This window comes from Dioscorea cayenensis, chromosome 16, assembly GCF_009730915.1.
Source record: "Dioscorea cayenensis subsp. rotundata cultivar TDr96_F1 chromosome 16, TDr96_F1_v2_PseudoChromosome.rev07_lg8_w22 25.fasta, whole genome shotgun sequence".
Classification (NCBI taxonomy): Eukaryota; Viridiplantae; Streptophyta; class Magnoliopsida; order Dioscoreales; family Dioscoreaceae; genus Dioscorea; species Dioscorea cayenensis.
In genome coordinates this window covers 14,045,166-14,067,240 of record NC_052486.1, presented here as the reverse complement: position 1 = coordinate 14,067,240, position 22,075 = coordinate 14,045,166, and the positions used below count along the sequence as shown (strand labels likewise).

Below are 22,075 nucleotides of genomic sequence, written 5' to 3'. Positions count from 1 at the left end.
AAAATTCTTATACTTTTTTTAACCAAAAACTAATTAAAAATTAAGCATATATCAATCATCCACCAAAATAAACAACAAATTAAATATTTAAATAATGTTACAATAACAACAATGCAAAAAATAATGTGGAATGAAGAAAATCAAGATACTTACTTTTTCTCCGGACAAGAACTTTAATTTTGGGCTTTTACATTGTTAGGGTTTCTTTCTTGTCTTATAGATCTTGTATATATAAGCCACTGCATAGGTTTTGGCGCTCATTAAAAAAAATTGCCGCCAATTTTGACACTCTTGAAATTCAAAATATTGCCGCTTTATTTTTCTTTAAATACCTTTTTGTTATTCCAAATTATCTTTCATTTTTTTTAATATATATATATATATATATATATATATATATATCCTAACTTAAAATAACATTTTCAAATATGCCATAACAAATTGATGCAATACAAGTCATATTGAATTATGACATTTGTTACAAAGTTTGTAATAAACGTCTTAACAAGTAATATTATACCGACATTTCCTTCAATGCCACTAAAATCTTCAAAAAAATATCACAAAAACAAAAAAACTATTATGACTATAAGTAGAATTGTCTCTAGAAACGTAGGGAGCAAATAAAAAAATATACCAACATTTATACAACTATCGCTTAAAAGGCATTTTAATTGTTTTTAGCAACATTTAGCAAAAATGTTGTTTCAAAAATGTCATTATAAGCCTTTTTGTTGTAGTGTTGCCGATGATTATCGACATGGCTCGCGATCAATCTATCGATGATCGATGCATATGCCAACTAAGGAATGTTGCCTTCGTCATCCCTAGTGCATAGTTGCACACGGGGCTCAAGTGACGCCATACTGCTAGCGGGCCAACTCTAGGTGAAAAATTGATTAGAAGATCCTCTACTACTGGGTCATAGTAAATTCAGTGTCATAAAGACACAATTATAAGGAAAAATTTGTATAGCTCAGGAGCCGGGGCTCGCTAAAAATCTACCGGACTTTTGTCGACTTCAAAGGTGCAGAGCACCTCCAAGTGACATCATGGTAGACCGGCTCCTTGATGGATAGGAGCCAGTTCCACCCCCAAATTCAACGATGCGGTGGATCTCACCCTCCAGCACCAGGTGCTCGAGCACCGGCCAGTCTATAAGGTGAGACTGACTAAACAGTTTCATCTTCAAGCAGTCATACCGCTCTTAGAAACAAGGGATAGAGAATGTCGGCCCCACAAGTGGAGCTGGGTTAGAGGAAGCGGTGCCCTCTGATCTAGAGGTTGATTCTCTATCCTTGCCCTATTTGATCGGCCGACAATGGTCTTATATGTTCATGTCATCTTGTAGAAGAAAAGAATACAATAATTTAGTTTAAAAATATGGAGTTTTCTCCAAATAGTAGTGCTTACGGCCTACTTACAAGCAAATGTATGGCCGTAAGCCTCGAGGAAGCCTACCTTTAGATCAGACCTTATGGCCGTAAGCCTCAAGCTCAAGCCGTAAGGACCCCTCCTGTACATTCAAGCTCAAAAAGTTTACAAAAGTGGAATGTAAATCTCATGAATGACTTAAGAAACATGCATACAACCATTTTAAACCATTCAATCAACTATTCACACTAAAAAATCAAGAAAATGATATACCTTAAAGAAAAAGGATAAAATAAAAAATTCAAAGCTGTGAGAGGCTTCCAAGAGCATCCAAACCGGTTCTAATGTGCTCAAAAATGAGAATTTAGAACCAAGGGAATAGAATAGAGGTGAGATGGGGTCACCGGTAATGATGAATAGTGAAGAACAATTTAAAATGAATTTCATAGGTTTCCGGTGGTGCTTAAACCCGAAATACTTACGGCCAGAAGCCACGGCCATAAAGCTCTCTATCTACTCTTTACGGGGTACTTATGGCTGTAAGGCTGACAGACATGTTATGGGTGTGTCAATCATGCAATTATATAAGCATGCAAGTATGTATTTAATACTACAATTGGTCCGTGATACCGCAAGTATACAGGCCATCAAGTAATACCTTGTGGGTGAACATGAGGGTCGTATTTCCCTAGGAATGGTGAGAGGCTCCTATTACTTCATTTTCACTTAATTAATAGCCTAATCGGTTATGCTCTTTCCTTAGTCTACTTGTACAACGCTATTAAACAATACAATTTAAGACATCGTTAACCACACTTAGAAGTTGTTGGAAGTATGTACTATAGTTATCTTGATTATTAATTATGTTAGGTGTTAAGTTTCAAAAATGTTTTGGGATCGAACTGGGAGAATTCAAAGGCTTACTAGCCCTAATAAACCATGGCGACTAGGTCTAAACCAGTAGGAACTTAACATGGAATATTGACAATGCACCATTGCGTGTGTACTGCAAGTGCATGGGTTATCGAAGTAATAAAAGTACCCTGGTGAGTGGGTAGTCATATCCACAGGGAATAGTGATTAGAAACATAGTAATTGTTATTTAACTATGGTGAAGATGAATCAATAGTGGTATGAACAATATCAATGCAAATAAAAATAAAGAAAACAAGAGAAAGACGCAATAAAATGATAGGAGAGGCAATCGACAAAAAGTGGGGTACCCGGATATTGCTCGCCCTAGGACTATTGTTTCAAGTGCAAAACCAACCATTATGTCTCTTAACAGATGCTTAATGAGTCATGGAAATCCTAAAATATGATAAACGTCTAAATGTACATATTTTGTACGTACCGATGCACATGTTTATTGTATTTTATTGAGAACTTGATGCCTTTTTTATGGTTTAATCATTTTATTTCATGTTTCAGGCACAAAAGAAGCCTAGGTGAGCTCAACAATGGAATGTAAGAAGAAATCGACATCAAAAACGTCATTTTTGGACCCTGTGCACTATACATGCACTGTAGCAGCCCGGAACATGAAAATTTCAGAAAAAGTCTAAGTCTGGACTTCCTTACAGGCAGTATTATGACCATCCTTGCCGGCAGTATTGTGAGGGTGAGGCCACCCACAGGGAAGCCCGAGTTCATCCCTTTATAAGCATTGTTAGGGTTTCTTTTGAAGGGGGGAGGCCTTCTTCTTGGAGCTCACCACCACCACACCAAATCGGAGCTAGAAGTAAGGTTTTGAGGGCATTTCCATGGAGGATTCGATGAGGAGAGCGCGATTTTGGGCGAGATCTACTCCTAGGGCTTGTGTAGAGGAGGTTGAAGACAAGGGAAGCCACCTCTTGTGTGGCGTCTTTGGAAGCTTCTCCGGCCTTCATTCTTTGAGGGAGTGTTTCTTATGTTTTGGTTGGTTGTTTGCATGGATTTCTTGTTGTATTTGATGACTATGTACAACTGAACCCCAAGGTCATCGGATGTAGGTGAACCATGGGGGTGAACTTGTGCTTGTATGGATGCTTGGTTCTTTCTATTGTTTTTTGGCTTGTTTGTGATCCTTGCTTGGTGTATTTAAATACTTTTGTATGCATGAGAACTCGGTGTATCAATTCTTAGGTAATGCTAGGTTGCATGACCATTGCCCTAGTGTTAGACTCACCAAGCTTGGAAGGGAAACACATATAAATACGCCGTGACCATTGGGTATTTATACCCCTCCAATTCTAGGGTTAAGTATTAGCTTGTATTCTAATCCTAACTTGAGAAAATCACCTTTCCCATTGCAATCATAGGAGGATTTGGGTGGAAGAGATTCCGTATCCAATACTCGTACCGGATTAGGAGTCAATTGCCGTGACCATCGGGTTGACCTAATCTAGTGTTTTCTCGGTCCAACTAGCCATTTGCATGTTAGTTCTGGCATTCTGCACACTTTAGTAGCCCCTGAGAGGATCCTCATCCACGACCGCTTTCTTTCCTTGATTATCCCCCGTATCTTGCCTTCATTGTTAGCATTTTATTTGCATTTTACTTGTTTATTTGTTTTATCTCTATCACATTCAAACTTGGAGGTTAAACAACATAGCGAAAAGAAAGTAAGAGTAGTTTCTCCGGCCCTTGGGAATATGACCCCCTCGTGCTCGCACGAGGGGTATTACTTTGTGATCCCGTACACTTGCGGGGAAGCGATCAAAATACATGGTCCCAAACCTAAGGTCAAACGTGACTAACCCTATACTATGCCCCGGTAGAGAAATCACTCAGTCTCAACACCTCATACTGTATAAGGTCGCTTAAAGCTCTAGGGACTCCAACTGATAAATCCTATTTCAACACTTCACTCTGTTGCTCAAGAAACTAAGCCCAATGGAGTTCCTCTCTTAACACTTCACTCTATTGTGACCGTAAAAAACTCTTGGAATACAGAGGTAGGATAAATCACACTAGAGGGGAAAGGGGACGTTCCGCTACCTCTCGACTCACCCTCTCAACCTTCTCTAATCTTGCTTAGTTTAACCCTCTTGGTGTGTCACTCACTCACATGGATTACCAATGTTGATTCTCAACCCTAGTGTCATTCTAAGGGAAAATCATTTAAACAAGCATTCAATATTGGAACTCAATTAAAGACATCAATTAAAGAAACATAATGAAAGATCAATGAAACAAAAGCATCCTAGGGTTTACAAGTCCAAGCACCCACTAGGGGTTTAGCTCTCCATGGAGTAAGATACAATTAATAATGAAATCTAATGTAAAGACATGCAATCCATAAGTAAAACCCCCTCGTATTCTATGTCGATGGTCTTGCGGAGTGGCCTTGTCTTCTCCAAGGGTTCTCTCGTCAAGCCTAGGGCACACCTCGCCGAATCGATGCTAACGAAAGCTCCCCCAATAACTTTCTTCTGAAGGAATGCGGTGTTGAAGACCGTAGAACCACTCCAAAAGCCTTGCCAAAGCTTCTCCAAACCCTAGCTGTGAGTGCCTCCAAAGAATGGGAAAAGATAGCAAAAGGATTGGAAAAGGAGTCCCCAAAATATCATAAGTCGCGGCTATAAATAGGCTGGAATCGGGCATCCACACGAGTGTGTGGAATTTCCACACGCCCATGTGAATTTCTGGAAGTTTAGTTTTCTTCGAGGTGTGAATAGTAACTCCTACAGTAACTTCACCAAAATGTTCCCGAATCCACACTCTTCATCGAGGCCACATGAATGGGCACACATCCATGCGGGAGATCGCGTTTTGTCTTCTATAAAAATCACATTGACGGAATACTTGCTAGCCTTACACAAGTTGGAAAACGCAAATATGACTGCCTTTGTGCCCCTTTAAACCATGTATTTACTTAAGAACAGTAGATGTTGGCACACAATCACATGTCTTTGAGCACAACTTGTGTCTTCGTGTTTGTTCACTCTAAGATTTCATCAACAAAGTGCATCCATGATCTACTTTTGGTTTCTTTCTTTCATAATCATCTCCACACCCTACATGCACAAAAACACACAAATACGCATATATAAGCGATAAAGTTTGAGAAAAGTAATGTTCAATGTAAGAACATAATACTTCGTATTAATATTACACAAGCACTTATCAAACTCCCCCACATTTAAGCTTTTGCTTGTCCTCAAGCAAAATAAAACATTAAAGCACATAAGAAGGAAAAATGAAAGTGCTTGGCCTTAGGTTCACCAAATGCATGCAAGGGAAGCATTCTACAAGTAAGGGAAAATTTCAACACCGAATAAGAAAAATCAATGCTCTAGCTAAAAACTCGAATCAAAATGGACAACAAGCCCAAAATCGTGTACGTGTGTGAAACTCACTCAAGTCAACCCAACGTGTACTCCTCAAAGTTCTAAGTGCAAGGGACTTATTTATGTACAAAAAGAATGGAGAAGGTAGTAGTTTCACACATCCTCTAAGGTAGCCCTTTCTGAACCGGCCGCTAAGGTGGCTTTCACACTTTAGAGGTGATAGCTCTTTCTACCGTGGTAGTAGCTTTCACTCATCCCATGAGATAGTTCTTTCTTCCATTAGGGCATAACTAGTATCCGACTTATGAGAGTAGCCTCATACTTCATAGGTGGTAGCCATTTCCAACCTCAATACATGAACAAAAACAACATAATTTTTATTTCTTTTTTTTTCTTTTCATTCCACCATTTTTTTTCAAAGAAACTAAAGAAAGAACAAACTAAAACTAGTCCCTTAAATGTAAAACTTGAGTTTCCACAAGTTTTAATGAATGAGTAGTGCAACAAAGTGTCAATCGGGTAAAAATTCCTAAAAATTCAAGTAAAATTAGAGCATGAGAACATTCAATGTTAAAAATTCTCCTAAACATAAGAATACAACCATTGCAGCTAAGATGAACCTCTATTCGCTACATGAGCATGTATAATAAAAGCATAAGTATAGAACTTGTGTAATGTGAACTCCCCCCCCCCCACACACACACACACGCACACACGCACACACACACACACTTAAGATGTACATTTCCCTCAATGTACACATGCAAGCTCAATAAATGATAAAGCAATCAAAAACATATGTGGAAGTGGGCAATTGAAACAATACTCCACTGAACTCCTAATGGTACATTTGATGGAGCTATATTCATTGAGAGTTGAGTTCCAATGGATTGTGGAGCACTGATAAGTGCTTGTGTGAAAAGAATGCGAAGTGTTTTTTTCCTTACAATGAGCTTTACTTTTATCAGGTTTAAGCGCTAATACATGTGTATTTGTGTTCTTCTGCGCATGTAGGGTTGTGAAGCTATGTTTTAAGAAAAGAAGCCAAAAGTAGATCGTGTACGCACTATTTGGTGGAATCTTAGAAGCAACAACGCGAGGACACAAGTGGGGCTCTAAGGTACCCCATTTATCGTCGATTGCCTCCCCTATCTTTTACTTGCGCCTCCTTTATCTTTTCTTATTTTCATTTGCATTGAGTTTGTTTTCACATCACTTTCAACATATTTTCGTTCTTGTTAAATATCAATCTTGGTGGTTCTAAGCATTATTCCCTGTGGATTCGACTGCCCTCTCACCGGGGTATTATTACTTCGACACCCGTGCACTTGCGGTTTACACGCATATTCGGTCGTGTCAAGTTTTTAGCGCCGTTTCCGGGGAATAGGCATTTAGAGACACTTTGCACTTTGCTATTTTGACTATTTATCATTCATTCTATTTCACACTTTCTTATTCTTCCATCATTCTCATTTATTTTCTTTTGTCATGTCTTACTTTTTCTTGCAAGGAGTTTAAATGATGATCGATCCGCTCTTTGCTCTGTATTCTCGAGTTGAAGCTCTGAATGGAAAAGTTGATAGAATTATTGCTTCACAACAATAGGGCATTCCTTGTTGCAACACATATCATCCAATTGAAAAGGGCCACCCAAACTTCTTGTGGAATAGTGAAGGACAATATTGGGAAGCACCTCAAGAGGAATGTCAAAAGGGTGAGATACTCGAAGAGGATGCACTTCAGTTGCAAAGAGTATTAGCTAACTTCATTGAAGCATCTGATGTCTGCATTCAAAATATGGAGACCACACTAAGATGTCGTGAAGCCTCCTATAAAAACCTTGAGCATCAATTAGGAGGGATACTTGACACACTCTACAAGGAACAACAAGCATTTGAGCAAGCAATTCAAGTTCCTTATAGAGATGATGTAGTAGTGAACGATAATGAAGAAGTTGGGAAAATTGAGTACATTGGTGTAGAAAATGAAAAGGGAGAAGCTGAATACCTTTTTGAGATTTTGGACAGTGTGAATGAAGATTGTGCTTGTGAGCGAGAAAATTTTCAAAGGGGATTTGCTAGTGTCATGTTCCTTTCAAGCTAAAAATACACAAGAAGAAGTAAATCCTAAGGTAATGGAACAAGCACCACTCTTTGGGATTGATCAATTCATAAGTTGCAAGAAAGAGATTTTGGGTTAGCAAGACGATGTGGGTAGGAGATTGAAGCCATCTAATGACCCACCTGTGTTAAGCTTAGACAATTCCCAACCCAAATTGTTTCCTTGGAGGCCAAAGGTAAGATGGTTGGACTATCCAACAAATATTCCACCCCGGCAAGTAGATTTTTGGTTTAAAGGAAGTAGCTATGAAATGTGTAGTCGGGAGGAATAAACTCTTTTCAAGCCTCCATAAGGTAAGGAAGAGGTACGTCAAGCTAAGTGACGTAAAACAAGGGCTTCTTGGGAGGCAACCCAAGTTTTTAATGTTTTTCTAGTTTTTAATTAGTATTTGCATGAATAAGGCCTTGAGTGTTGGTATCTTGATTCTTAGATGCTTTCGCTGTGATTTTCTTGTGGACATTGTGGTGTTATCATGTGCCTAATCGTGTGTGGCAAAGAATATTGGTCGTTTGAGCTTGTTTTTTGTGTTTTCTCGGGTTAAAATTGCATTGTTAGGCAGGCTCTGAGTGTATATTTGTGTTCAGGAATTTTCTACAGAGCCTGCAAAGTTTTCTAAGTGTCCATAGCAAACACACGCCCGTGTGGAATTTTCCCACGGGCGTGCGTTTTCGTTCCGAGCTCATCCAGAGACGGCACAGGTGTGTGGACTCATCCCTGTGAGCGACCTTGTGATGGTCCACGCCTGTGCAGAATTTTCGCACGGGCGTGTGTTTCTCTGGAGAGAATTTCTCTTCCATCCCGAGAAGACACAGGGGCGTGCGCCTGCCCCTGTGAATTGCCCAGTAAGGATCCACGCCCGTGTGGAATTATTGCACGGGCGTGTGAAACACGTAGAGAATTTTCTCGATTGGACAGAGAAGCCACAGGGGCGTGCGTCTACCCCTGTGGGTCTCTCCTGGGGAGTCACACGAGCGTGGGAAATTGAGGGTTAGTCATAAACACGGTCAATATATTTTACACTTGGCCGTGTGTGTGCTTCACAACCCATTGGAATTTAACTCCCAAGGATTTAGCTCCATCAAACGCACCACTAGAACTCAGTGGAGTATTGTTTCAATTGCCCACTCCCACATGTGTTCTAAATTGTATTACTTTTATTGTGCTTGCATGTGTACATTGAGGGCAATGTACATCTTAAGTGTGGGGGGGGGAGTTCACATTGCACATGGCTTTTACAAGTTTTGATTAACATACATGCTCACGTAGCCAATGGCGGTTCACCTTAGTTGCAATGATTGTTTTGGTACATTTGATTGAGTGATGTATCAAATTCTTGGTAGCACTTTGTAGCATGACCATTGCCTTAGTGCTAGACTCCACCAAACTAGGAAGGGTTCATTGTATAAATATGCCGTGACCATCGGGTATTTGTACCCCTCCAATCCTAGGGTTGAAAACTACTTGTGTTTCCACCCTAACTTGTGAAAACCGACATTCTCCTTGCAACCGTGTGGGAAGTTGGGCGGAAGAGATTCCGCGCTCAACACTTGCACCGGGTCAGGGGTCAATTGCCGTGACTATCGGGTTGACCTACGTCTTGGTTTTCTCGGTCCAACTAGCCACGTGCTTTATTACTCAATTTCCTACTCACTATAGTAGCCCCCTTGGAAATCCGCATCCGTGACCGTTTTCCAACCTTGGGCATCTCCCGTATTTTACTTGTTTCGTACTTCTTAAGATTTCATTTCGCTTTTCCTTTTGCTTTCTTTTCTTCTTTTCTCTTATCTTGGAATCGGTGAGCTAAACAATAGGTAAGAAGTAAGTAGGGTAGCTCCTCAGACCCCTTGGGAATACGACCCATTCGCGTGTGTGTGAGTGGTTTATTACTTGACGACCCCGTGCGCTTGCGGGTGTACACACTTCGTGTCGATCAAGTTTTTTCAAAAACTTGATCAGTCCGCAAGCGCACTGGTCATCAAGTAATACCCTGTGCATGACACAGGGGTCGTATTCCCTGGGGTCCCAAGAGCTTCTATTACTCTCCCCTAGACGACACTGTCTAGTCTACCAAATATACGATTAAAACAAGATAAGGAAAATAACAAAAGAAAAGAAACTATAAACACATGGACTAAGGGTCACCACACAAGCATACTAAGGAAGCAAGTAACAATGAAAGTGCGAGGTCTCCGAGCTAGGATCCCCTCGAGACTACTAAAGCTAGATGGATGCTAGAATTACAAAGGCAACAGTGGTTGGACCAAGAGACATCCAAAAATAGATCGCCCCGATGGTCACGGCGGTAATCCCTAATCCAATAAGAGTATTGGCTCGGAATCTCTTCCGACCAAATCCTCCTAAGATCGCATTACAATTAGGGAAATCTCAAATTAGGGCTGAAACTCAACCTAGGTACAGCCCTAATGGTTGGAGGGGTATGAAATACCCAATGGTCATGGTGTATTCATACATGTATCCCTTCCAAGCAAGGTGTGTCTAGTATAAAGGTGATGGTCACGCACCAAATACAACCTAGAAGTTGAATCACAAAGTTCTCATGCAAAACAACACATCAAAGAGCACCAAGCAAGGATCACAAACCACACAAATGCCATAAATGTAAATCAAAGCATCTATACAAGCAAGTTCATCCCAAGGTTCACCGGATGCCCTGTGACCTTGGGAGTCTAGTTCGTCATCAACAAAGGAGCAAGTGTAGAAGATAAGAGATACAAAGAAAAGTTCATAACAAACTCCCCTAAAATGAAGACTAGAAGGTGGTGATGAGAACTCGTCGGATCAGCGCCGGCGAGCTCCTAGATCGTTTTCCTTGAGTGTAACCTTCTTATCCCTTCGATTTTCCCCTCAGATCTGCCTTCTCCCACAGCCTTGAAGCTCTAGAGGATGATGGTGGAGAGTGGTGGCCAAAAATCCCTTAATTGATGCCCTAACAAGCCATATATATGCCAAGATCCCGATCGGTAAACGGGTCAGTATACCGGCCGTATGCCGACCCCTTGGTAATTTTAGTTTTCTGCTGAGAAGCCCGTGATGAGCTATAGTGACTGCTACAGTGAAGTAATAATAGGCCATTTCAGTGATCCCGGACAGGAAACGCCATTTTGTTGCCGAATTCATCCCCAATCGCGTCGCCGAGCCCCCAGGGCTTCTAATGGGCCTGAAATGTAAAAATAACACAATTTAAACCAAAAGGGCATCGATTCAACAAATAAATATAAAGGATAATACAAAACAGATACATGCAAAATATGTACTTTTAGACGTTTATCAGCCGTGTGGAAATTCCACACACATGTGTGGATCCACGGGGCATGAAAAACGCACGGCACTATTCTAAAATCAAAATATACATCACAAATTTGTTTCTAAAATCATTCAAAAGCATGCATCAACCATGTAACATGTAAATGAAGCAACATTCATCAGATTTAGACCAAATAAATTAAGATTGGCAAAGAAAAGAGGGAAAGAGGGCTTACCAACAAGATGACGATGAAAACCTGGAAAACGGCCGGAAAACTCAAATGAAATCCCTCTAAATCGAGTGTGAGGAGTTGGGAGAGTGAAAGAATGTGTTCTCTAAGTGTTTGGGAGTGCAAAAATGAAAACGCACAATAGATTTATAAAGAAAAATTGCTATTTTTTGAGTTCTGTACATCTACACGGGTGTGTGGAAATTACCCACGCCCGTGTGACTCCACAGGGGAGCTTCACAAGGGCAGTCACATGCCCCTGTGTGATCTCAGGATAGCGCACTTTACCTCTGAACGCATTCACACGGACGTGTGGAAATTCCTCACCCTCGTGTGCCCGACACACAGGCGTGTGGAAATTCACAAGGGCACCCACATGCTCCTGTGGTTTCTCTGTCCACTTGAGAAATTTAGCTAAGTGTTCCACACTCCCATGTGGAAATTCCACACGGGCGTGTGGATCTTCATTGATGTACTAACAGGGGCACTCACACACCCCTGTGTGCTCTCGAGATAGAGGAGAACTCTCTACAGGGATTCACACGGGTGAGTGGAAATTACCCACGCCCGTGTGTATTTCACAGGATCATTTACAGGGGTAGACACATGCCCCTGTGTCTCCTCAGGATAGAGCTCTGAACTCCGCAGAGAAACACACGCTTGTATGGAAATTACCAACGGGCGTATGACCGTCACAAGGTCATTCACAGGGACAGACACACGCCCCCATGTCCTCTCGGGATGAGTTCTGAACGGAGGCACACGCTGATGTGGAAATTACACACAGCCGTGTGTCTTCTCTGGATGACTTAGAATAATTCATAGACTCTGCAAAAAAATTCTGCACACTCATACATACTATCAAGAAAATCATGCAAAACATAGTCAAACGATCAAGAAACTTTGGCAATCACAATTAAGCACATGAAAACACCAATGATCCACTTGAAAAAACATAGCAATAGCATGTAAAAGATCAAGGCACCAGCACTAAGGCTTTTATTCATTCAAGTACTAAACTAAAACCTAGAAAAACAGCAAAGACTTGGCTTGTCTCCCAAAAATCGCTTGTTTAACGTCACTAAACTTGACATACCTAACCTTACCTCAGGGGGGCTCATAGATGAAGGTTTCCCTCTTACCTATAACCTGAAACCATGATGAACATAATCTTTTCAAGGTAGAGGGAGAGTTGTCAAGCTTGTTACCACATAAGGGTTCATCACCCTTACTCCATGCTTGCACATCCCCATTAGCCTTGTGGCACTCTTGTGGTGTTTCCTAGCTCGCTTCATCTTTTAGACTATCCTCTTCATGATCCCCGGGGTAGGTTGCAACCTGTCCTCTAGATCAAGTGTCAACACTTCTTCGTTCTTCACTCCTTGGTCTAGCAACCCTTCATACGGATCCATATTCATCATTTCCCATATGTATTCATCAATTAACTTATCAGTAGTGTCAAGAAAATACAAATTATCATCAAAATCAAGAGAATGTCGTATGGCTTCGGCGAGGCGGTATGTCAACTTGTCATCACCAACTCGTACGGCCAACTCCCCACCGTCCATGTCAATGAGAGCTTTGGAAGTGTGTAAGAATGGCCTCCCAAGTATCAGCGAAACATCGACATCCTCATAAACATCGAACACTACAAAGTCCATAAGAAATATGTACTTGTCAACTTTCATAAGTATGTCTTCAATGATGCCCCTCGGATGTCTAACCGTTCGGTCCGGCAATTGAAGTATCATCTGAGTTGGTCAAGACTCTCCTAAGCCTAACTTCTAGAAGAAAGTATAAGGCATGACGTTGATGCTAGCCTCTGAATCCGCTAACGCCTTTTCTTCACCCAAATTACCAATGTTGCATGGAATAATAAAGCTTCCCGGGTCATTCTTCTTGTTCGGCATATTCTTTTGCAATACCGCCGAACATGAAGCATTTAGAATCACAAATGCACTCTCCTCCAACTTCCTCTTTTTGGTCAAGAGGTCCCTGAGAAACTTCGCATAAAGAGGCATTTGAGACAATGCCTCCACAAATAGGATGTTGATGTGCAACTGCTTGAATAGACCTGATAAGTGCTTGAGTAGACATATTTTTATATATGTTTTACATGCATTGAGCATCATTTTTTACCATGGTTTATGTATCATATTGTGTATTTGGTGTTCTTTTATGCATATAGGGTGTGAATGCCTTGAAGAGTAAAAAGGAAGCAAAGATAGGCTATAAAGACACAATGTTGGGAGTTCTTGTTCAATTCAAGGACCAAGACACGAGAGGAGTTCATAAACGTGGAGATGTGTGCCAACTTCCAAGAAGATTCAAGTCAATTCACTAGTTAGAAGGGCACAAAGGCAGCCACATCTTCATGTTCCTTCTCTTTGTGAAGATTGCAAGACCTCTCAAAGATACGTCGATGAAGAAAAGTTTTATAGCCTACCACATGGACGTGTGCCCAGACATGTGGCCTCAAGAGAAGAGTGTTTGGACCGCGTTTAGTGAAAAGTAATGTAGCAAAGTACTGTAGTAATTTTACTGTAGTAGTACTGAAGCAAAATTACTATTCACACCCCCGCGTGGAAATTCCAGCAGCCCACATGGGCGTGTGGGGGCACGTGACAGGCGTGGTTTTTGGCTTTAAATAGGCCGTTTTCCCTATTCTTTAGGGACTTTTGGGCGAGGCTTTTCGCGAGCACTTTGAAGGCAAGGCGGCTAGGGTTTTGGAGGAGGTCTTTGGCGATATTGGGGGGCGTCCATCACCAACTTTGATCGATCTTCTCTCCGTCATAGCATAGAGGGAGCCTTCGGCGACCTAGCTTCGGAGAAGGATTCTTCATGACGTTGGGCGACCCATCAAGGCCATCATCACGAATTTAAGGGGGTTTTACTTCATGGTTTTCATTGTTTTTCATTGTATTCATCATTGTTTTGTAACTTGCTCCATGGAGGGCTAAACCCTAGTTGGTATTTGGGCATGTGAACCCTAGGATCTATGTTTTTGTATTTATTTGCTTTATGTTTCTATTAAATCCGAGTTGATATGAGTTTTAATCTTGTATTCCCATTGCTTGCTTGTTTTATTAATCCTTGTGGTTAATTGGATTTGCATGATTTGTTACTTTGATGAGAGAGAGGTCTCCATTAGAGTTAGAACTTCAAGGTTAAAGAGGGTTGAGAGGGTGAGTCATGAGATAGTGGAGTGTCCCATTTCCCTTCCGATTGAGTGTTTCCTATCTCCGTATTCCCTAGACTCTATGCAACCATATTTGGTGTGAGGTGTGAGATTGAGAGATTTTCCCGCCGGGACCTTGTAGGGGGTTAGGGATCCTTCGCCGGGAATTAGGGTTGGATCTATCTTTAGGAATAGGTTTCACTCTTAGGTGTCCCTAGAGCGTAGTGCGATCATATGGGGTGTAAGGTGTTGAGATTGAGCGATTTCTCCGTTGGGACCTTGTAGGGGACTAGTACCGGTGGCTTGGAGGCAAGGGCCGGTTGTTCTTGGATTACCTCAACTCATTAGACTCGGTTTAGAAGCATTTAGTGAATCTTGAGCTTCATGTTAGATCCTAGGGGGAGCATTGTCCGGGTACCTCATCTTTATTGATTGAGATCTCCTTTCCTTGTTTTTCTTGCCCGTTGCTTGCTTATTAATTCTCTTGCAATTAGTTCATTTCATCACATCCATTGATTTCGACTAGATAACTAAGAATTGGTTAATACTAATACTTCCGTTCCCTATGGATTCGACTACCCACTCACCGGTGTAATTATTACTTCGGCACCCATGCACTTGCGGTTTACACGCATATTCGGACATGTGTCAAGTTTTTGGCGCCGTTGCCGGTTAACGGGATATTAGGAACACTAGGACTTGGTTACTTTAGTCACTCACATTTTCATTTACTATTTCTACTTTATACTTCCCTCTTTCGCCGCTCTTTTCATTCTATTTTTCTTTTCTTTTCCTATTTTTATTGGGTGAACAGTAATTTCTATTTTCTTTTCCATTTTAGGATCATGTTGAATGAAGCATCAATTATAGAGACATTGAAGGATAGGATGGTATCCAATGAGAGAAAATGGAACAATTTATGGCAGAATTTGATTTAGGTAAGCAACATGATGAGGGACTGAGTCTACGGATAGTTGAGCCACACATGATGAGTGAGGAGAGTGGAATGCAATATCAAAGGGCTGAATTGTCAATATTATTGGAATACTTTGAAAAATCTGCGTTTACATCCTTTGTGAATGAGGCTGAAATTCAGTTGGAGGCAATCCCTTCATCTTTTTCAATGGCATTCACAACGGAATGTGTTGGGTGTGGATCCGAAGAAGTTGAAGAAGATGAAGAAAAAATTTGTGTCGAATCAATCTCATCAATTGAGGTGTGTGGATTGAGTAATCAAGTGGAAGATGAAGATAGCTTGGATATCCTTGGGGTAAACAACCAGGAACGAGGGGTACTCGAGGAAGAGTTAGGAAAAACTTCCAAGGGGTTTGAAGAAATTGATAGAAAACAAGCAAATCGACTACGACCTTCAGTGGAAGAACTTCCCGAGTTAGAGCTAAAAGCATTACCGGAACACTTGGAGTATGCTTCTCTAGATGAAGGATCAAAATTACCGGTGATCATTGCTTCAAGTCTTTCTCCTGAGCAAAAAGAGCAGCTGGTCGCTATGCTAAAGTTGCACAAAACAGCCATAGCTTGGAAAATTTCAGATATCAAGGGAATCAACCACTCCTTTTGCACTTACAAGATTTTGATGGAAGACAATTATAAAACTGTGATTCAACCTCAATGAAGACTGAACCCAAACATGAAAGAAGTGGTAAATGCAGAGGTGGTAAAGCTCAATGACATAGGAATTATTTACCCAACACAAGTGGTACCGAAGAAGGGTGGTATGACAGTGGTGAAAAATGAGCAAAATGAGTTAATTCCGACAAGAACGGTCACGGGATGGTGTGTTTGCATTGATTATAGGAGGTTGAATGATGCAACAAGAAAGGATCATTTTCCATTGCCATTCATTGACCAAATGTTGGAGCGACTAGCAGGCCACAAATTTTATTGTTTTCTAGATGGTATGTCGGGGTATTTTCAAATCCCAATTGCTCCCGAAGATCAAGAGGAAACAACTTTTACTTGCCCTTTTGGTACTTTCGCTTATAGAAGGATGCCCTTTGGACTTTGCAACGCACCGGCTACTTTCCAAAGATGTATGATGGCCATCTTTGATGACTTGTTAGAAGATATAATGGAGGTCTTCATGGATGACTTTTCGGTATTTGGGAATTCTTTTGAGGCATGCTTGAAGAATCTTGAGAAAGTACTTATGCGGTGTGAAGAGACGAATTTAGTTCTAAATTGGGAGAAGTTTCACTTCATGGTCCAAGAGGGGATCGTCCTTGGTCATAAAATTTCTAGCCAAGGAATTGAGGTTGATCGGGCAAAAATTGAAACTATTGAAAAACTACCTCCTCCAACCAATGTCAAGGCAATTAGAAGTTTCTTGGGGCATGCGGGTTTCTATTGCCGATTCATTAAAGATTTTTCCAAGATTGCTCAACCAATGACCAAGTTGTTAGAGAAAGACGCCCCATTTGAGTTCAATAAAGAGTGCTCGCTTGCTTTTAACTTGTTAAAAGAAAAACTCATACAAGCACCTATCCTCATCTCACCTGACTGGAGTCTCCCCTTTGAACTTATGTGCGATGCTAGTAATCATGCCGTGGGGGCTGTTTTGTGGCAGAGAAAAGATAAATATTTCCAGCCAATTTATTATGCAAGCAAGAGCTTGACAAGTGCCCAAGAGAACTACACTACTACTAAAAAGGAACTACTGGCTGTGGTGTTTGCATTTGACAAATTCAGATCATACCTCATTCTTTCACAAGTGGTTGTCTTCACGGACCATTCGGCTTTGCGTTATTTAATGAACAAGACCGATGCAAAACCAAGGTTAATTCGTTGGGTGTTGTTATTGCAGGAATTTGATGTTGAAATTAAGGACAAGAAAGGGGCTAAAAACATGGTTGTAGATCATCTCTCTCGCCTTGAAGGTTTAGAAGAAGAAGAAGGGTCATGGAAAACTGAAATTAATGACAAATTTCCTGAGGAGCATTTGTATAGTCTGCAGGAAATTTCAAAAGTTGACACTCCGTGGTTCGCCAACTTTGCCAATTATCTTTCAGGGAAAATCCTTCCTAGGGGACTTTTGTTTCAGCAAAATAAGAAGTTTTTTTTGCTGATTTGAAGCACTTTACTTGGGAGGATCCGTAATTTTTAAGAATTTGTTCAGATCACATAGTGCGAAGGTGTGTCTCGCAGGAGGAAGGTTGGGATATTCTAGCCCATTGTCATTCGGGGCCAGTTGGAGGCCATTATGCCTCAGGAAGGACAGCTGAAAAGGTTTTAGCAGCAGGTTTTTATTGGCCAATGTTATTTCAAGACGTGCAAAGTTGTGATAGTTGTCAACGAGCAAGGAATCTGTCTAGGCGGGATGAGATGCCGCAAAATCCAATGCAATTTTGTGAGGTTTTTGATGTGTGGGGCATCGACTTTATGGGGCCATTCTCTAGCTCTAATGGGAATCGATATATATTGGTCACCGTGGACTATGTGTCTAAGTGGGTGGAGGCTCAAGCTCTCCCTACAAATGATGCTAGAACAGTAATCAAATTCCTCAAGAGATTGTTCACTCATTTCGGGACTCCTAGAATCATCATAAGTGATCGGGGGACTCATTTTTGCAATTCCCAAATTGATAAAATTCTGAAAAGATACTGTGTGAGCCATCGTCTTGCCACACCGTATCATCCACAAACAAGTGGGCAAATGGAGGTAACCAATCGAGAATTGAAGAGAATTTTATCAAATTCGGTGGAGCATAGTCGGAAGGATTGGTCGGAAAGATTGGATGATACATTATGGGCATATCGGACAGCATATAAAACTCCGGTGGGAACCATGCCATATAACCTAGTTTATGGAAAAGCGTGTCATTTACCAGTAGAGCTTGAACACAAGGCATATTGGGCAATTAAAGCAATGAATTTCAGTCTTGCACGAGCCGGTGACCAAAGAAAGTTGTAGTTGAATGAGTTAAATGAGTGGAGACTAAGAGCCTATGAAAATGCACGAATCAACAAAGAAAGAATGCGTTCATGGCATGACAAACACATTAGACTACACAAGGATTTCAAAGTAGGTGAGTGAGTGTTATTCTTCAATTCCTGGTTGAAGTTGTTTCCGGGAAAACTAAAATCAAGATGGTCAGGTCCATATGAGATTACTCAAGTATCTCCACACGGTGCAATTGAGATCACTCACCCGGAGAAAGGAACATTCAAGGTAAATGGACATATATTGAAACCTTACTTCGAAGGGGATGTGCAGGTTGCTAGGAAAGAGGTTTTTCATCTTTATGAGCCACCATGAGGTAAAAACAGGTACGTCAAGCAAAGTGACGTTAAACAAGCGCTTCTTGGGAGGTAACCCAAGCTTTTAGTTAGTTTTTAGACTCAAAATTTAAATTCTACAGTAATAAATTCATGAGTGTGTGTCTTGATTAATTTTTGTTGATCGCTGGTGTTTTCTTGGAATTTTTCGGTGATATGAATTGTTGTTCATGTGTATGACATGGTTTAGGGTGAATTTAATGTTTAATGTTGAAAAATTGGTGTTAATTTACAGTTTCAGGCCCTTTGTGGACTGTCTGCAGAAATTTTGCAGTCCCTAAGGCCGCGTGGAATTTCCACGCGGTCGTGTATAGTACCCACACAGGGGTGTGGAAAATCCACACCCCCATGTGCCTATAAGAATATGAAGGGGCACTATTCATCATCTTCCATTTTCATTGAGCCCTTTCATCTTCCACCCCTTCACTCCTATAAAACCCAAGTTTTGATCTCTCAAACCAATTGATTTCAACTTCTTCGAGGATTAGACGTAATTTTCCGGAGTTTTCTTCTCCGATTTGCTCCGGTAAGCCTTTACTCCCCTTCACCCTTTCCATGTTCTTCAAGGCCATTTTCATGGAGTTTCCATGTTATTTTTATGATAGTTCTCATAAGGAATCATGCTAGAAACTTGTTCAATGTATGAGAATGATTTGTATGATGCGTAGGAGCCCAACTCCGGCCAAAACGCCGAAGTCCGGCATCCACGCAGTCAATCGGAGGGAGCATGTCCTCCACCACACCCGGTGCAATTAGTCACGGCCGCCACTCTGTTTGAAGTTAGAAGATCTAACTTCTTACTCAAATTTTCCACTTGAGCCACCAATGAAGTTACCGCATCTATTTCATGGAGACCGCCCATTTTTTTTCTTCTCCCTAGCATTCCATTGGTAGCTGTTTAACCCCATTTCTTCAATTAACTGACGGGCCTCATCGGGGGTCTTGCTACCTAAGGTACCTCCTGCTGCCGCATCCAAGAGTTGCCTTGTACTCGGGTTCAAACCATTATAAAAGGTCTGAACAATCATCCACTCCCGAAATCCGTGTTGCCGCCACTTTCTCAGGAGCTCCTTGAGCCTTTCCCATGTCTCGAATAGAGACTCCAATTCCAACTGAACAAAAGATGAGATCTCATTCCTAAGCTTTGAAGATTTTCCAGGAGGGAAATAACGGGCAAGAAAAGCTTCTACCATCTCCTCTCATGTGGTAATCGATGCTCTAGGTAATGAGTGTAGCCACTGCTTCGTTCTCCCCTTTAGGGAAAATTGGAAGGCTCTCAACTTGATGGCATCAGCAGTCACTCCGTTTTTCTTCAGCGTATCACACACCTCGAGAAAACTCTCTATATGACTGTTTGGATCCTCATCGTCCAAACCGTTGAACTGTGCGGATTGCTGTAACATGTGGATGAATGTCGGCTTCAGCTCAAAGTTCTGAGCTATAATCGGGGACGCACAATGCTCGATTGTATCCACAACACTGAAGGTCTGGCATAATCAGATAATGTCCGTTGTTGCTCGTTCTGTTCTGCCATGTTTTCAGATCCTTCCACTTCCAAATCAGCTAAATTAGACTATTCTTGCACAGGCTCTTTCCCTTTTCTTCTAAGTGTACGTTCAAGCTCAGGATCTCCTTCAATCAATATTGAGGGATTCCCTCGGTCATAACCTTGAGCTGCATCCAAAAGGAAAGAAAAAGAAATCAGAACGATGATAGAATAAGAAGATATGAAATAGAATGTATGGTAAAATAGCTAAGAAAACAAAGTGCAAAGTATCTCTAAACGCCTACTCCCCGGCAACGGCGCCAAAAACTTGACAAGGTCCCCTTGCGTATATCCCACAAGTGCACGGTTTTGTCGAAGTAATAATCCCAGATGAGCGGGTATCGAATCCACAGGGAGTAGGCAATAAAAACACTTAATCCGCTTCTTAGCTATGTGAAAGATCAGTAGTGATAAGTGTGACAATGATTCAATTATCAAAAGTAAAAACAACAAGTAAGAGAGCACGAGTAAAGGAGGAGGTAAGGCAATCGATAAAGATGAGGTACTCGGATAATGCTCCGCCTAGGACAATCGTTTCAAGTGCAAGAACCCTCTATTATGCTTCCTAATCAATGCAATGGTGAGTCATGGAAATCCTTAAATACATAGTCCCAAATCTAAGGTCAGCTATGCCTAACTCTATACATGTCCCGGAGGAGAGATTAGATAACCTCTCAACCTCGCACTCGAATAGAGTTGCAATGAGCTCTAGGGATTCCAAGTGATAAATCTCTTCCTAATTATAGACCTAACCCTTTGGTCTAGGTGGAAGGTCCCTAACCACGATTAAGCCCTAGATACTAAGATGACCTCAATGCTTCACTCCGTTACACGCGCAACTAAGCCCCAGCGGAGGGTCATCCCTTAGACCATTCACTCTATTATGGCCGTAAAGAACTCGAGGAACGTAGGTACAATCTATCACGTCGGAGGGGAAAGGGGACGCTCCTGTACCTCTCGACCCACTCTCTCAACCCTATCCAACCTAGCTTTGTCTAACACTCGTGGTGTGTCACTCACTCACAAGGTTACCAACAAGAACTCTCAACCCTAGTGTCACTCTAGGGGAAATGTTCTTACAATCAAGCATTCAAGGTTGGAACTCACAACAAACATCAATTAATTGAAAGCATAATAAAGAGATTTAATGAAACAAATACATCCTAGGGTTCACAAATACCCAAGTACCGACTAGGGGTTTAGCTCTCCATGGAGCTAAGTACAATCAAAGAAATAGAATTTAAAAGCAATGAATCCATAGAGAAACCCCCTCGATAGTCGTGTCGATGGTCTTATGGAAAGTCCTCTCACTGCATGGTCCAAGGATTCCCTTGTCCGGGTATAGGATACGCCTCGAGTACCTGGCCTAAAATACTTCCCGAGTCCATACTTTCATCGAGGTGACGCAAACGGGCACACGTTCACGTCGTGGATTGCTTTGCTTCTTTAATGACGGACAAGTTGGTAGAGATCTTGTTCTATGTGCGTAAGTCGGAATGCTTGAGTGTGACTGCCCTTGTGCCCCTCCAAGTGGTTGTGCTAACTCAAATACGAGGAGGTTGGCACACACTCTAGCATCTCACACCCGACCTATGTCTTCGCGTTTGAACCTTAGCAATATTTCCTCCAAAATCGGTGTATTATGATCCACATTGTTTTCTTTCCTTCATACTCGGCCTCACAACCCTACCTGCACGAAAGTAACATAAAAACACACATATTAGTGTAAAAACCCGAGAAACGTAATGCTCAATATAAGGAAAGAATGATATGCATTCATATCACACAAGCACTTATCG

The 22,075-nt window shown here is 41.4% G+C and overlaps 1 non-coding gene across 1 annotated transcript; it reads left to right on the top strand.

The window, feature by feature from the left end:
- Positions 1–19,768: 19,768 nt before the first annotated feature.
- Positions 19,769–19,875, top strand: LOC120279820. The gene has a single exon (XR_005542121.1). It is a non-coding gene; the product is annotated as a small nucleolar RNA R71 (small nucleolar RNA).
- Positions 19,876–22,075: the final 2,200 nt, after the last annotated feature.